We start from the raw sequence: 19,249 nt of genomic DNA, 5'->3' as shown, positions 1-19,249 counted from the left end.
GATTACATAATCTATGAATATCATATATATATATATATATATATATATATATACATATGTACATATATACATTAAGATATATATATGTATATATAAACATAGTACACATGTGTGTGTGTTTATTATTTATATATATATATCTTCATTCATATATACATATGATATTATATTACACACACAAATGCACACCCACTTGTTTTAAGGTCTACTGAATAAAATCAATATAATATATAATATAATAGTCTTCTTCTCATCCTAATGTGGCTGCTCTCACTTCCAGTAATAAATTGATTAATGTTTTGCTATGTAGAAAGACTTCAAGCCATTGATATACACTTCAAAAGTATTTTCACATTCATCCACAAAGAAAAGATGTTTTCTTTTTCTTTTTAAGTGTATGTGTGTGTGTGTGTGTTTGTATGTGTGTTTGTATGTATTTGTACGAACACAAAACCCATACATAGAGTTTAGTTAACCCTGCCTGATCATCATGACCTGGTTGCACTGCTTGTGCAGATTCCCGTAGCGTTCTGTCGCCATCCAATTCTATTGTCCATCATATTCGGCAAGTTAGAAACATTGCCGTTTCGGTCATCACAAATCTGATTCATGTAGGTGTTGGTTTGTTGTCCTCTGTTAGGTCTTCCTTGTGTAGGCTTCCATGTAAGGACTTCACTAACACTTTCATCTTTTGCTTTCCAGCAATGCTTTGCAAATCTGGCTCTATGGTCTTTGAAGAAGTTTGATACTGGACAAAGGTTCCCATACACTCACTCATTGGTCAGAGGATCTCTGCAAGTGACAATGAAAGCCACTCTTAGCATGCAAGTGTAGGATCTGTGATTTTTGTGGCAGGATATCTATTACTCCTTTGTGGAATATCCATTACCCCACCTGAGATTGCCCCTGGTTTTATGATACAAACATTCTGTTTTAAAATGATCTAGATTAAAAATTTCCATCAAAATTTCATGTTAGCTTATTTTTTGAACACCAACTTAATAATGAGAAAGTTATTTTAGTAAATTCTTCATTTTTCAAAATTAACTGAAATGTAGTAACAAAAGTTCACACCCATATTCATCTTGTTACTTGAGTTTCAAGCTGCTGTGATCTCCATGTGAGAGCAGCAGCAGACAATTTTGTTGGATGAATTATACGATAAAATGAGAAGAGTGCAAAGAGTATTAGTCTGACGAAATGTAGTGGTAGAAGTGAGTGTGATTGATATTAACGAAGGGGAGAACAGCATTATGTAAGCAACAAATATAATATATATATATATATATATATATATATATTATATATATATATATATATATAATAACACTGTGTAACAAAATTTTTTTTTTTACTGTCTTTGGTCAGTAAGTGTTATTTCCTATTTGCCTCTCTTTAGAAATCAAAGGAAATGACTACAATTCCCTTCAAATTTTGCTTTTCTTATCTGGACATCAATCTTTTGAAACTGACCTATTTTCCATTACATTTCAGACAGATTAAGTGCTGAGTTGCTGAAGCAGAAATATCGTTATGGCAAATCTTCTGCTCAGTACCACAGATTTGCTTGTCAGTTATTTGATCACAACCACTTGAGCATGTCCCTTAGTGGGTGAGAGTATGTGCATCTCTGATCATGAGAAGGAGTAGACGGAGAGCATCATAGCAATGTGCTGAGAGCGATTCCTTGGGGTTTGAAGAAATGTAACAAAAGCAAAGTTTGAAGGAAATATTAGCCATTTCTCATACTTTCCAGGGGTAAGCAAATAGGAAATAACAGTTGCTACCCAAGGACAAAATTCGGGTTACACAGTATTATTAGCAACAGAAGCAATAGGCAATATTCATATTCATATTCAGCTGTAAATGTTCTGCAGGAATGCTGAATATTGCAGTATTTGCCTTGAGAGTTCCTCTCACATGGTCATATAAGGCATAAAAGCACCCATATTCATATCATTGGCGAATGAGAATAGTCTGCTTTGGGTGCCAAAACTGCTACATCACATGATTTCAACATATTGTCTCTCTTCAGTAACAGACTTCCATTTGCTGCATACCAGTTAAATCTCACTGCCAATGATATATAGAAGTACAGTGACTTTCCAAGCACTGATGTCACAAATAGCCAGTGGGTTTATTAAAAAAATTTTTTATTAGCAACAGAAGCAGTAATTATAGCAAAAGGCAAACCTTGTATCCAATTTAAAGTGGACGTTTTGTTAGAATACTGAATACTGTGGTATTTGACTTGAGAGTTCTTCTCATGCATGGTGCATAGAAGCACACATATTTATATTGTTGGCAGACAAGAGTTGTCTGCTATAAGCACCAGAACTGCCAGATCACGGATTTCAATCTACTGAGTCTTTTCAGTGACAGTTACCCAATCACTGCATACTAACCAAATCCCACATGTGGTGAGCAGGCAGCTGTCACTGAAGAGACACAGTACATCGAAATCATGTGATCTGGCAGCTCCAGCATCCACAGCAGACAACTGTCATCTGCCAACAATATACATATATTTATTTATATTTATGAACGGTTTCTTTAAGTTTCTATCAACTAAAACCCACTCACAAAGCTTTGGTTTGTAAAATACCTATATTTAAATATTGATATTTGTCAATACCATTACAGAAAAAAAAACGCATGTGAAACACTTACTTATAGACACACATGCATACATATGATTTCGTAACCACACCTTCTCCATTACCTTACAAGAAATGTTTAAATGTCATAAATTTGACATACAACAACAAAAAAGCTCCAAGAATAAGTGATACTCATCATGAATGGTATTTGCTTGGTAAAACTGGAACAAATCTAACCTGAGCCCTGAAGGGAATAAGTTCCATTAATCTGACAGGAAAAAAATTGATATGCAATACGCCTCCATTTAATGCCAGCTACAAAACATCATCCTTGAGATCTTAGTTAGGTTAACATCTACTTAAAAGATACTTATAGCAATTTAATAATATCTCCCATCAGCAAAGTTTTCATGACTACTGATAAAATATCAGTAAAATGACATCTTAATTTGCTGAGTCTTGTAAAACTGTATTTAACCCAAGATATTAATCTAAAATACTTGTCGGGGATAATCCTGTTAGACTTATGTTATCATCCGTCAGGAAACGCAATGGATCAATGGACAAGACAAAAATAGCTAACGATTCTACATTTATCGACTATCCATAATAATGTTGTTTGTTTGTTTGTTTATCATCAGTTTCATGAGCTGAACTGGTAGTGGAAAACTACACAACCTGATAACGAGAAATTTTCTTTTTGTTTCTACTTAATTGGAAAAACCATAGTGATTTTTATTTTCTATAGATAAACTAGAACACTATTATTAAAAGTCCATATCAAATATTAAAGAGTGAGAGAGAGAGAATGATTAATACTTTCTTTGCATAGAGTGTGGTGTTCTTATGATAGCTGTGAAGTAAAGGTCCTACATTACAACTTTCAGGTTCAATCCATACCACAAGCCAAGGAACTGAATGTTGTCCAATTTTGATTGACGGGGTGACATCCTACTCTGGAGTTGAACTGCTCTAATTTTTATATTTAATTTCCATATGGAATTGAAGAATCAAAATGAAAATGCTTCAACAGACAACGAGGGAAAAGACAAGAAAATTTGTAACCTTCAAAGATGGATGGTTTGGTTTACAAAAACTAGAAGACAGAGATTTATATTTATAAACTATAACAGAAACTAAGTTGCACAGTCAAAATATCTATAAAGATAAAGAAAGAAAAATATTTAATATTTTCCAGCTGACCATTTTACCTGAATTGGTAACCAATAATATGGGGTACCATCAATCAACAACGTAAGAGGCAAACCAAACCAGTTGTGACCTAGCAGACCTATCTTTTACTCTTTTACCAGTTGTGACCAAGCAGACCTATGATCAAAAGAATTCACCATATTGTCTTTCATAGCACATAATACACTTCAGATTGCATTATCCAGTGTCTTTTTTAAAATGGTAGAACATGATTTCAAAGAAATCACTTGCTATTTCTAGTAGGTCAAGAAGCCACATAGAAGCACCATAACCATTCAGTGTTCAGGTTATGCTGTTAAAAGTAATGCTTATTCATACTATTCTGAATTAATCATGCATTATCTCATAGCTTTGAGATTTTGATGATGTGATTGTTTATTTTTCAAATGACATTGTAGTGTAGGTGCGAGAGGCCAGATCTGGCCATTTTGAACATAAAAAAAGTAGAATATTTGGGCTGGATATGACCAGTTTAAATGCTAAAGGGTTAATGATTCATCTCAGTATTTTATTTCAACAGTATACTTAGAATATAAAGGCGGAAGAGCTGGCAGAAACGTTAGCAAGCCGGGCGAAATGCTTTGCAGTATTTCGTCTGCCGTTACGTTCTGAGTTCAAATTCTGCTGAGGTCGACTTTGCCTTTCATCCTTTCGGGGTCGATAAATCAAGTACAAGTTATGCATTGGGGTCGATATAATCGACTTAATCCGTTTGTCTGTCCTTGTTTGTCCTCTCCCCCTTGTGGGTAGTAAAGAAATAAGTATACTTAGAATATAATGTATTGTGTTTTAGTATTTCTAGAAGTCCACAGCCTGACAGAACCCCACAAAAAACAAACTGTATAAATCCATGCCTTCCCTGTAAGGACTGTGCTAAAGAGTTGCTGATTCCTTGGCAGAACTTTCTGTAACAGCAGATGTGAAATTAGCAAACTAAACCTGGAATAATGACATTAACATTGATATAAATCCTCAGACAAGTGTAATCAGAGTGTAATTCATAAAGGCAGCATAGTTTAAGTAATCAAAAGGCTTCGCTTACACAGGTGTAAATCCTATTTAAAGTTGAAACTTACAAGTAGAGCGGTGGGTGTGCATGTGCCATTCCAGAAAGCAAATGTTTGGACGATAATTAAAAACTAACAAGGGATTACATACATTAGAATTAATCCTAAACTACAGAGGAAACAAGTGAAAATTCAACCAAATATTTTCTCCAACAATTAATCTGAAAGCTTTACTATTTTAATAAGTAGCTTAGAGTGTTGCATTGATCTTGAAATGGATCTAAAGTGATGCATACTTAGCTCAAAACGCCATTGCAGATGTAAACCTTGCTTTTCTTTATATTTATATTTCATTCATTTAATTATTAAAATAGTGACAAGCATATTTAAATCTCTGACTCAGTTTTATCCACTAACACCACTAATACTTTTGCACCAGCATCAGAAAAGGGTCTAAAACGGATTCTCAACCATTTTTTTTTTTTATCTATGAACCCCTTTGATAACTATTTTATTCTGGTGGACCAGAATAAAAGCTAGTTTTACAGATACTTCTTTCAAAATTTCCTATTTTGTTTCTTGCACATCAACTTGTGTAGGTTGAACTATGTATAATGTTAGAGAGAAAAAATCTAGTTGTTTTTTGCAATGCATACCAATACATACATCATCATCATCGTTTTACGTCCACTTTCCATGCTGGCATGGGTTGGACAGTTTGACTGAGGACTGGCAAACCAGAAGGCTGCACCAGGCTCCAATCTGATCTGGCAAAGTTTCTACAGCTGGATGCTCTTCCTAACGCCAACCACTCCAAGAGTGTAGTGGATGCTTTCTACGTGCCACAGGCAAGAGGTCCAGTCAGGTGGTTCTGGCAACAACCATGCTCGAATGTTGTTTTTCACATGCCACCAGCACGTGCCGGTAAAGCGATATTGGCAACAATCACGCTCGAATGGTGCTTTTAACGTTCCACTGGCATGAGTGCCAATCAGGCGGTACCGTCATCAGTCACCAGTCTACAGCCTTCCATTATTAAGGTCTAAATTAATCCTAGTTCTACAAATTCATGATTTCAAAATTTTTCCAGGGACCCTTAAAATACTATTGTGGATCCTCAATTTACTATTTTGTAGCGTAGACTCCTAAAAATCTTATATGAACCCTCAGGGGCCATATGACCATACGGACCCCAGTTGAGAACCATTTGTCTAAAGTAATCTTAATCTTCCATCTTTTATTTGGTTCAGTCAATATACTGCGGCCATGCTGGGGCATCATCTTGAAGAATTTTAGTTGAACTTATCAACCACAGGACTTGTTATTTTTTTATTGTTGTAAAGCCTGGTACTTATTCTATTGGTTCTTTTGCTGAACTGCTAAGTTATGGGGATATAAACACACCAACACCGGTTGTCAAGTGGTGGTTGGGGACAAACACATACACAAAGACACACACATACATACATACATACATGTATATATGTATGTATATGTGTATGTATATATATATATATATATATATATATATATATATATATGTATATATATACATACATATATATATATGCACACACACAATGGGTTTCTTTCAGTTTCTGTCAACCAAATCCACTCTCAAGGCTTTGGTTGACCTGAGCTATAGATGAGGAAACTTGCCCAAAGTGCCATGCAGTGGGACTGAACCTGGAACCATGTGGTTGGGAAGCAAACTTCTTACCACACAACCATGCATATACATAGCCCAAAATGCATCCCAATAAGTCCTGTTTTGCTTTTTTTTCTTTATATTTCATTCATTTATTTATTAAATGATGAAAATCATGTTTAAACCTTTGACGCAGCTTTAATTCATCATCACTGACACTACTAATCCCTTAGCATCAATCTCACAAATCCTGTTTAACTCCCATCATCTCGACCTGGGGTCAATAAGGTTCATCTAATAACGAATAGTCAACTAATTAACTCTTTACGACACTAGTATTAGGAATAAATGAACCTTTATATTTGTTCTTTTTTATGACTCAAGAATGAAACTTTACTTACTCACACACAGTTCTATACATACGTAAAACACAGGGCTGATAGGAATTTTTAGACTTGCACTGATGTTGCAACCTTTCTATTGCTAGGTTGATTTTTAAAATGCACCCAGAACACTCTGTGAAGTGGTTGCTATTTACAAAGGGCATCTAGACATAAAATCCAAAGCAAAAATAGTACAAGACATGGTTTTTTCCTACCGGTCTCGAAGGACAGCAACTCTGAGTAAGAACTAACTTAAGATCAGGACAAACAGTCCGACCCATGCGGTCGTGGGAGGAGGAAAAGGGGAAATACATGAGAATATGTGTGAGCGCATATATATGCGTGTGTGTGCATATGCATGTATGATATATATATATATAAGTGCAGGCATGACTGTATGGTAACAAGCTTCCTTCTCAGTCACATGATTCCAGGTTCAGTCCCAGTGTGTGGCACTTTTGGCAAGTGTCTTCTACTATAGCTTCAGGCCAACCAAAGCCTTATGAGTGGATTTGATAGACGGAAACTGAAAGAAGCCTGTCATGTGTGTGTATGTGTTTGTGTCTTTATTTGTCCCCCACCACTGCTAGACAACTGGCATTGGTGTGTTTATATCCTCATAATTTAGCAGTTCAGCTATAGAGACTAATAGAATAAGTACTAGGTTTAAAAAATAAGTACTGGGGTTGATTCATTTGATTAAAAATTCTTCAAGGCAGTGCCTCAGCATGGCCGCAGTCTAATGACTGGAGCAAGTAAAAGAGAAAGTATCTTTTTGCCGAACTGCTAAGTAATGGCGATGTCTAAGCAAGCTTTGGATCTTTTCGGTTTGAACGGCAGTTTTTAACATAATTTCTAGGTAACTAAAAAATTTTAAACTTCGTATACTGGTAGAATGTGTTTATAAAACATCTTTTTCTCTTGGCTTTATTGAGAAAATTCTGTAGTTTGTAAGATATTTGTTGTTGTTTTTTTCTTCAATTTCTGCAATTTTAACCAATCAATGACTTCTATTGAGGTGAAAATATTCTGTGCCGTATGAATATGTCCCTCGTTTAAGAAATAGATTGGGTTTATTTACATTTCTGAAGAAAAAAAATACCCTCCCCACCCCTAACCTTAACTCTAAAACAGATTGAAATGCAATAGATTGATACTAGGGTCATAATCATGGGTGATAATTTCATATGACACCGCTAGAAAAAACTGCCGTTCAAACCAAAAAGATCCCAAGCTTTTTGTTTCTTATTAACTCTCTGACTGCCTTCACTGTGTTTTTTTCCCCCCAGCTTCCAGCCTCTGGCTTCCTTTTCAATATAAAACTTCAGCATGTGAACATTTGATCATTTGTGTGCTAGCTATAATAGATATGACATACAAAATATCAACAAAGTCAAAGCAGAATTATTGACCACTTCTATGTCTCTCCTAAATATTTAATGCAACAGTTTTCCTTGGCAACCTCAACAATTCATCCATTTTGTCAGCAACTTAATGGCTGCCGCCACTATTTTAACCCAATTTCTCCCACCCCACCACCTTCATGAGGTTTACACATCCTCTAATTAAATTTCAATATATATATATATATATATATATATATATATATATATATATATATATATATATATATGTATGTATGTATGTATATTTAATATATTATGGCAGTTTACTGTGCTTGAGGAGACATGTCAAGGTAAGTAAAATTGTGGTTGTCCTTGCATACCAACGTGTCCCCTACATTCCTCTTTAGCTGGGCATTCCTAATCTTGCAGGCTCATAGGTGCCAATGCCACATAAAAAGCACTTATGCCAGTGCCGCACAAACACATCCAGTACACTCTGTAAAGTGGTTGGCGTTAGGAAGAACATCCAACTGTTTTAACCATGTCAAAACAGACATGGAGTCCAGATAGCCCTTCAGCTGGCCAGCTCTTGTGAAACTGTCCAACCCATGCCAGCATGGAATATGGACATTAAATGATGATGATGATGATATATATATATATATATCCTTTTTTTCTCTCCTTGTTTTTTTTTCTGTGTCCCTTTCTGTAGAAGAGCGTAGGCTCGAAACGTAAAAGACTTTTTCTATTCCTGAGCGTTATACTAATACATCTGTTTGTTTTATACACCACCTGTCTTCGTCTTTTGTTTTTTTCGTAAACTCTCCCTATATATATATATATATATATATATATATATATGTATGGCCACAGAACAGGCTTCTACACACAGTTTCCATCAACCAAATTCCCTTACAAGCTATAGGTTAGTCTGGTATTATAGTAATAGCTACTTGCCCTAGATGCAGTGCAGTGGGAGTGAACTCAGAACTAGTTCATTGTGAAGCAAACCTCTTATCTACACAGCTCGCCTGCACTTGTTGTTGCCCTGATTATATAAAGCCATTTTAACTAATTATACATTAGTAATATTGATCTCTAAAAGCGACACAAGGCCAAATTGAATCGACCTATCACAAGCTTAGTAATTAATTTGCTTACCTCAGGCTGTAGAGAATTCAAAGCTAAATACCTGAAGGTATTTCAGTCTTACGCTTACCATTTTAGTCACTAACGAACCAGACAAGTATTTTGGCAATGTGTGGCTGGGTGGTGGGGGTGTATAATTTATATATATCTACAGATGTTCAGATACCTGAATACACATACATGTGCTGCTTTCCACATGTTCACACAGACCTGTGCACATGCATACACGCTCACCTATAACTAAACACCAATCCTGCATAAACATGCACTCACTGGTTATCAAAATTCATGCTCATTACGTCTTACTCTGATGAAGCCACTCTTACAAACTCTGAGACTTAGATGTCGTTCAGCTTCAACGGCTTCTAATTTCTCCCTTCCTCGTCGTCATCCTCCTCATTATCCTTTTAACATCCTCTTTTCCATACTTGCATGGATCAGACAGAATTTCTTTCAGGGGCAAGGTTGATTTTCTACTTCTCGATGCCCTTCCAATAACCAACCCTCACCTGTATGATACTCACACACACACACACACACACACACAACACACACACACACACACACACTAACACACACACACACACAAACACACACACACACAAACACTAACACACACACACACATGCACACACACACACACACACACACAAACACAAACACTAACACACACACACACACACCACAAACACACACACACACACACACACACACACACACACACACACACACACACACACACAAACACACACACATTATACACAATGGGTCTCTTTCAGGTTCTGACTCCCAAATCCACTTGGGTTGGCCTGGAGGTATCATCATCATCCTCATCATCATCATCCTCATCATCATCATCATCATCATCGCTTAACGTCCGTTTTCTATGCTAGCATGGGTTGGACGGTTTTGACTGAGTGCTGGCGAACCAGATGGCTGCATGAGGCCCCAATCTTGATCTGGCAGAGATTCTACAGCTGGATGCCCTTCCTAACACCAACCACTCCGAGAGTGTAGTGGGTGCTTTTTATGTGCCACCGGCACGGGGGCCAGTCAGACGGTACTGGGAATGACCTCGCTCGAATCTTTTTACACATGCCACCGGCACAGGTGCCAGTAGATGACACTTGCCCAAGGTGCCATGCAGTGAGAGAGAACCTGGAACCATGTGTTTGGGATGCAAACTTCCTGACCTGTTCCTTATTTGACATTTTTATCCTAATAGTAGCAGGTAATTGTACAGCAGCACTGATAATTGCAGGTGGCACCTTGCTACACAAACAGACTAATTGTAAATTAATGAGGAAGTCTATATGGAGTCACTTGACCTGCTGAAAATAGCAACTAAATCTCTCTTAAATCACATGCTAGCTATTTTAACAAAGAGAAGTTATATATAGAGTAAGATAGTCTGAAATAACTATGTTAGCAAAGATAAGATGGTTATGGTCATAGGTCTGCTCGTTAAGGACTGGCCTGGGGCTAAACGACAACTATAACCATACTAGTTAAAGTTAGGGTGTCTTTGATCATGGGTCTGCTTGATTAGGTCTGGCCTGGGGCTGAACAACAACTATAACCATACTAGTTAAAGTTAGGGTGTTTTGATCATGGATCTGCTTGATTAGGACTGGCCTAGGGCTGAACAACTATAACCATGCAAGTTCAATGTATCAGTGATACTTCCATGCTTTTTTTCTTTTTTCCAATGAGAGCAAGAGCATCTGTGTCGTTTCAGCTATTCATTTTGCTCTCCAATCATACGGGCAACATCAAAGACGTAAGAATAAGCCCACACAATTCGTATTTATTAATAATTACAGACATTACCACTGGAGGGCATTGCACCAGTCTTTTAACTGATGTTTACTTACAACAGAGTGAGGATAATAGACTGGATTGAAGACTGATTGCTCTCCAAATATTCAAATGCTTCTATAGAATTGAATAGCTTAAATAACAGACATGCCTTTGGAGTAAATAGTTTTGTCACTCCTAGTTCTTGTGCAGAAAATCTATGTGTGTGTGTATGTGTGTGTGTGTGTGTGTGTGTGTGTGTGTGTGTGTGTGTGTGTGTGTGTGTGTGTGTATGTGTGTGTGAGAGAGAGAGAAACAGGAAGAGACAGACAGTCAGAACAAGTGAGAGACAAAGAAATATAGACTGAAACAGACACACACGTATGCATATGTGTGTATGTATGCATATGCATACGTATGTGTGTGTATATGTATGTATGTGCATGTCTGTATGTGTGTATGTATGTATACATAGTTAATCCAAACATGAACAAAGAGAAAGCGCAGCAACGTGAAGACGTGGAACAAGCAAAGTGTTGTTGGACGCTCAGGAAAGGAAAGAAAGAAGGAGGACTTAAGGTTTCGAGCAGAGCTCTTCGTCAGAAACATAGAAAAAGGAACGATCCGAAGAAGGGAAGACGGAGAAAGAAAATCACCAACGATACACACACGTGTGTATATATGTATGTATACATATATACACGTGTGTGTATAGATGCAAATGTATGTAGCGAGTTAAGGAGGAGTGAGAAACAGAAATTCATTACAGAGAGTAAATGTCATTAATAAATAACTCCAGTCTGATTTGAAACTGTCTGTGCAAATGGATGTACCAGGAAAATGTAAAAAAATGTATATAAATATATATATATATATATATATATATATATATATACATCTATGATATGTGTGTGTGTCCATGTTTGTCCTCCACCATATGGTATTTACGTCCCCGTAACTTGGCAGTTCAGCAAAAGAGACTAATAGAATAAGTACTATGCTTACAAAGAATGATTCCTGAGGTCGATTTGTTCGATTAAAGGCATTGCTCCAGCATGGTCACAGTCAAAATAACTGAAACAGGTAGAAGAATACTTTCATGCTGTTTCTACCTTTACTTTTTAACTCTAACCTTTGATTTGTATGAATTCTTAACCCCTTTTCAATTAAACACACACACACACACATACTTTTATTCTTTTACTGGTTTTAGTCATTTAACTGTGGCCATGCTGGAGCACTGCCTTTTAGTTGAACAAATCAACACCAGGATTTATTCTTTGCAAGCCTAGTACTTATTATATCGGTCTTTTGCCAAGTCGCTAAGTTACAGGGACATAAACACACCAACATCAGCTGTCAAGCAATGGTCGGGGGGACACAAGCACACACACACACATTTATATATATATACAACGAAATTCTTTCAGTTTCCGTCAACCAAATCCACTAAGACTATAGTAGAAGACACTTGTCCAAGGTGCCATGCAGTGGGACTGAACCCAGAACCATGCGGTTCGTAAGCAAGCTACTCACCACTCAGCCACTCCTGCACCTACATATATAAATAACAAACATTTGTTATTTATTCATTTATTTATGATTCACTTCTCTTGGAACCTGCCCCTCATGTGTTTGAAGTATATTGTGGAATATATATTTAATACAATGTGCATTTCTGGATTAGCCCAAGGGCTGAAAACATAGTCAGTTGGGAACAATTCATTGTGTATATAACCTGAATATCTTTGGTATTAATGTTTGTATTCATCTATAGTTGCTGTGTATGCATTTTAACTTTGACCCAACCAGGTGCCTTACCATTTAAGTGCCTTATTCACCTGAATCTTAATATATTATATTACACACACACACACACACATATATATATATATATTCCACAGAAAGGAACACGGAAAGAAACAAGGAGAGAAAATAATTTAATTATATATATATATATATATATATATATATATATATATATATATATATATATATATATAGACCGGAGTAAACACATAAATGTGAAACAAGGTTGGAAAAAAGAGTACTCAAATACCAGTGGTAGATAATATGCTTTATTTTAAGCAGCAGAAAATTCAACAAAATCTGTTACTCTGAGTTTCTCGTTGCCGTTCATCAGACAGTTTTTGCTAGAATCTAGCAAAAACTGTCTGATGAACGGCAACGAGAAACTCAGAGTAACAGATTTTGTTGAATTTTCTGCTGCTTAAAATAAAGTATATATATATATATATATATATATAGGGAGAATTCACAGAAAAACAAAAGACGAAGACGGGTGGTGTAAACAACAAACAGATGTATTAGTATTACGCTCGGGAAGTGGAAAAGTTTTTAACAGTCTGGGCCTATGCTCTTCAACAGAAAGGAACACAGAAAGAAACATGGAGAAAAAATAAAGAATGTGTAGTGGCTAGCGATCTATCATGGCGAGATATATATATATATTTAGGCCAGGCTACCTCAAGCCGTAATCCTATCTCTTCCCATCTCTTCCCATCTCTTCCCATCTTTCAGCCATTGGCGGTGCGCCGCCCCCCACCCCCACCACCAATACCGATGAACACTGTTCTCACCCCCACCACCAATACCGGTGAACACTGTCCTCACCTCCCACCACCAATACCAGTATACCCTGTCCTCACCATCTACACCGGATACGCCTTACTCATCTACACCGGGTACGCCCTACTCCCTCCCCCTCCCCCCACTACCCCTTCTCCTCATATGCTTTCACTGTGAAAAGACAAGCTGCTAGCGCCATAGCTCATCAACTGCCCACCGATCTATGCTTCCTCCTGACACTGCCTCATTCCGACTATCCCCTTTAGCACCCTCCCGCCTCGTAATATCCTATGTTTTTATTTCTTAGGAACCTACACCAACCCTTCCTGCCACCCCAACCTTCCCCACTGGTTGCTCCCCTATATTACCCGCCTCAACTGGACCCCCCTCTCCCCAACTCAACTCTCGAATATCTGTATTCTTTCCTCTACCTAATAACGTTACTCAGTGACGATAACGAATGTCTTTATTTCTTAGGAACCTACACCAACCCTTCCTGCCATCGTTCCTCCTTACCCCAACCTTCCCCACTGGTTGCCCTCCTATATTACCCGCCTCAACTGGACCTCCCCCTCCCCAACTCAACTCTAGAATATCTGTATTTCTTCCTCTACCTAATTACGTTACTCAGTGATGATAAATGCTGTGACTACAAAGACCCGGGCTGCTTTCTGCAGCAATTCCTACATACCCCCTACTCATTCTAAGTACCCCGGATCCCCAAAGTACCCTGGATCCCCAAAGTACCCCGGACCTCGTTGCCCATGTGCCGCTGACACGTTAAAATGCTCGAACCGATCGTGACGATGCCGGACCCTCCGGCCCCTGTGCAGGTGGCACGTAAAAAGCACCCAATCCACTCACGGAGTGGTTGGCGTTAGGAAGGGCATCCAGCCGTAGAAACTCTGCCAGATTCAGACTGGAGCCTGGTGCGGCCCCTGGCTTCCCAGACCCGGTCAAACCGTCCAACCCGTGCTAGCGCGGAAAGCGGACGTTAAACGATGATGATGATGATGATGATGATGATATATGACCAGGCTTGTTTTAATTTCTGTCTACCAAACCCACTCACAAGGCTTTGGTTGGCCTGGGGCTATAGTAGAAAACACTTGCCTAAAGTGCCACATAGTGAGACTGAACCTGTAACAATGTGGTTGGGAAGCAAACTCTTTAACTACACAACCACACCTGTTGTCTACACCTGTTGATACCTTGTCAAAAGAAGTCAATATAAAAACTCGAAGTCAAGAGAAATTCAGTAAGAAGAAAATATATGAACTTACTAGTTGCTTCTTCAACCAATTGGGGATCCAGTTGAAGTGTTTACCATACAGAAACACTAACACGATGTTCAGTGAACAATACCAATACACTAGCCAAAAGACTACCACATCGACACACGGCCAAACTCCTATATGTGAACACTGTCCAACTGTTTACACCAGCACACTGATCAACTGGTTTAACAATAATGGATATGTAAGGATAACAGAATGCAAAGAGAGAAAGCGCTACAAAAAATATAACAACAAAAACTATTCTTATCACAGAGTGAAATGGTTGGTAAACAAGTGACCAATATGATAAGTCTACTTCTAGACCAAAGGATTGTTTTTGGTCTGTTGCTAGATAAGTGTGTGTGTGTGTGTGTTTATAAGCAGAAGGGAAGCACAAGGATGGGCTTGGAACCAGTTTATAAACAAACTTGTGAGTGTGTGCGTGTGTGTATATATACACTACCACACATGCATGAAAGCATGCACAGATACATAAATATCTATGTATCTCTCTCTCTCTCTTTCTATATATATATAATATATATACAGAGAGAGAGAGGAGGGAGAGATGGATGGAGGGACAGACACAGCTAGATATGTCAGTGTATGTGTATATGTGTACACATACACACACACACACACAAATACAGACAAATCCATGCATGACACATGCAGAGGAGAGAGAGGGAAAAAGATAGAAAAAAAGGATATATCCTTGTTTTATGTGCTGTGAATAACTGAGTATGCATGCATTTATGTATGTATGTATTTAAGTATGCATGAATGTACCTACGTATGCATGTATGTATATATGCATGCATACATGTATGTATAGAGAGAGAGAGAGAGAGAGAGAGAGAGAGAAAACAAGGAAACCAAAAATGGGATAAGTTCAAACTCATAATTATTAATTTTATATATGTGTGTATGTATGTATATATGTGTGTGTATATATATATATATATATATATATATATACACATATATATATACATACATACACACATATACATATATATATAAAAGCATATATAAATATATTTACACACACACACACTTATATATATATATATATATATATATATATATATATATACGTACAGCAAGTACATTTTACAATAGAAAGATTAAACTGCACTTAAATATAATTGCCTAGAACGGATGAAAATGTTAAAAGTCCAATTTACGACTGACATCTCCATTTTTGCCTCCAAATTATTGCATCTCCTTCGTGAAAAGTGGAGTGTACCGTCAGAGTAATCTTGAAGCAGGAATTGCGAGTAAAGTTTGCCAATTTTGAGCAAGTTTTGAATGGAATGGGAAGATAAAAGTTCTTACATTTTTAAGTTTTTAAAAGGAAAGAAATATTTATTGTTACTTTTCATCTTTAGTCCAAACCAAAGAGGCTATGATTAAAGGCATGCCAACCATAATTACATTGTGCTTTTTTCTCTTTTAATACAATAGGTTATAATTTGAGGGTGATCCGACTGTTATTTCTAGTAGGCCAAACAACCACAAGGCGGCTTCCCTCATTGCCTCTTAGCTTTTATCTTTTACTTGCTTCAGTCATGCGGAAGTAGCTAGACTGGGGCACTGCCTTGAAGGATTCAGTTGAACAAACACACACACATGAACATACATCTCTGATGAGAGCTCCAATAAGGGTTGAAACTTGATTTAGGCTGTTCATCATTTTCTTCAATCTACAGAGAAATAGGTACAATTTACATGTTTTTATGTCTTTTATGTAGGCTTACACACACACACACACACACACACACAACACATCCACACACATAAACTTGTTCATTTACCCCTCAGCTTTACCCATTTCGGCAGCCTGCCTTCCCACATCCTCATTTTCCTTCCCACACAATCTCGCAAACCTCCTACTCCTACTCACCTTGGGCCTCGTGGGGCCACCTCAGCACCTCATTGCTACTGTCTATCTCTTGCAGCTGCAACAATTAATTTTCTCTTTTCCTCTTTCCCTTTCCTTTCCTCTACTACATGTGAAAAGCCATGCAAACCACCCCCAACTTCTCACAGTAATGTCCTCATCCTCTAACATGAAGTTGACCCCTTCCCCATTTACTAGTGCTGGTGGTACAGAAAAAAAGCACCCAGTCCATGCTGTAAAGTGGTGAGTGTTAGGAAGGGTATGCAGCTATAGAAACCAAGTCACTCGAGCACTACGCAGTCCTCAGACACATCAGACCCTGTCAAACCTTCCAACACATGCTAAGATGGAACATAGACATTAAATGATGATGATAACGATGATATATTATATATATATATATATATAGCATAGATAAATAAATATACACACACATAGAACAAGCTTTCACACAGTTTCCATCTCCCAAATTCACTCACAGGACGCTGATTGGCCCAGGGCTATAGTAAAAGACACTTGTCTAAGACGCTGCACAGTAGGACTGAACCTGAAACCACATGGCTGCCTGAGCCTATGAGCTCAAGTAAATTTCATGGTTGTGACTGAGAACTTAGGATGTTTACATACCAGCTATGTGGTACCCAGGACAAGTGTCTTCTACTATGGCGAATGTCTTATGAGTGAAATTTGGTGTAAACAGAAACTGCATGGGAGCTTATGCGTGTGTGTGTGTGTGTGTGTGTGTGTGTATTATCTATTAAATAATGTATATATTATATACTAGCTTAAAAGCTGGTGTCTGTGCTTTTAACCTAACTCCTGTGGAGGGCTAATTGGACCTGCAACCCAAAACTAAAGAGAGCTAGATACATACATATACATATACGCAGGCCTATTACTCATTTTTTTTTAAGGAATGGGTAGCCACAAGACACACACCAAGCATTCTATTCATTTCCCTGCTGAAAGGGGCGAGCCCTGTTCTATGCTCGGGTCAAGGCATAGAATGTAACCCCCTCCAATATCAGCAGCAGGGCCCGACAGCATATGCTGGTTTACTCCCACTGCATCATGTTGGTTCCGTGCCACTTTGAGCAACATTAAAATTCACTCATCCATCCACAAACACTCTCCAAGATTTCCTATCCAGCATGACTATAATACGTCCATAATGACTATAAGCCCTGGTGGTGTTTGATCAGAGGTTAAGAACGGATGAGAATTAATTCTGTAATGCAATCATTCTATTGTTCCAGTCCCAAGTCGAATTCCAACTGTTGGCCAACGTATGCGAATGTCACTTATCTCTCCCTTGGTCTACGATGACATCTGACAAACACCAAGCAAGAAGGCATGAATCAGCCAAGCTAGAAATAGCAACCCAAATGCTTTTAAATCAGATCCCAATGCTGGACGTTCAAGAACCAAATGAAGGACAGACTTTCAATCCAGAGATTTCAAAAAGGTATAATATGTCTATATAGAGCAAATGTAGACTGAGATACAGAGGTTCCAGACAGACAGAGAGAATTTTGCTTTTATTAATATAGATTACATATATATGAGGATGTATGATGTAGTGGTTAGGGTGTTGCACTCACGATTATGAAATCGTGGTTTCAATTCCTAGACTGGGCGGTGCATTGTGTTCTTGAGCAGAACACCTCATCTCACATTGCTCTGTAATCACTTCAACACCTGACGTGTGAACACCTTCAGGGCTGTCTTTAAACCAATTAGACAGTTTTGTGTGCTCACATTACTTGTGACTTCATTAATGTCAGTGACATGAAAAAAAGGCACACAATACACTCTGTAAAGTGGTTGGCATTAGGAAGGGCATCCAGCCATAGAAACCATGCCAAACCAGACATTGGAGCTTGATGCAGCCTTCTGGTTCGTTAGATCCTGTCAAACTGTCCAACTCATGCCAGCATGATGGCTGTTAAATGATCAGGATGAATGTAATGTGTATGTGTGCATGCATGCATGTATGTATGTATATATGTACTGTAAATCCTCGAGTATAATCCGCACTTTTCCCCCAAAATTTAAAGGTCAAAATCCCTAGTGTGTACTATATACGAGGTTAAAAATGAGAATTATTTTCTAAGCAATGTCTGAGTCTCTATTTGCTGTCCGGCAATGTTTATTCAGACGCATTTTGTGATGTTGGGCGCGAAAATACCTTAATTCATCCATAACTTGTAGTAAGCAACATTTATTAAACGTTATTACTGTTATTTCTTTATTTTCTGCAAACAAAATGAACAAAAAAGCTACACATTTGCATTATGTTACTCTTTTACTCTTTTACTTGTTTCAGTCATTTGACTGC

At 37.7% G+C, this 19,249-nt stretch overlaps 1 protein-coding gene across 3 annotated transcripts in view; it reads right to left on the bottom strand.

The window, feature by feature from the left end:
* LOC115220358 (coiled-coil domain-containing protein 28A) overlaps window positions 1–19,249 on the bottom strand; it is a 50,280-nt gene that overhangs the window by 14,329 nt on the left and 16,702 nt on the right. The window contains exon 1 of one of the 3 annotated variants that reach the window (XM_029790467.2): window positions 15,015–15,188. The exons of the other annotated variants lie outside the window; for them this stretch is intronic. The gene's annotated coding sequence lies outside the window, so the exon portion shown is untranslated. Of the gene's footprint in view, window positions 1–15,014; window positions 15,189–19,249 lie in introns of those variants that run through there. 3 annotated transcript variants of the gene reach the window in all.

The sequence above is a fragment of the Octopus sinensis genome, linkage group LG16 (genome assembly GCF_006345805.1).
Source record: "Octopus sinensis linkage group LG16, ASM634580v1, whole genome shotgun sequence".
Classification (NCBI taxonomy): domain Eukaryota; kingdom Metazoa; phylum Mollusca; class Cephalopoda; order Octopoda; family Octopodidae; genus Octopus; species Octopus sinensis.
The sequence above is the reverse complement of the archived record's forward strand: the minus strand, read 5'-3'. Positions and strand labels throughout refer to the sequence as shown.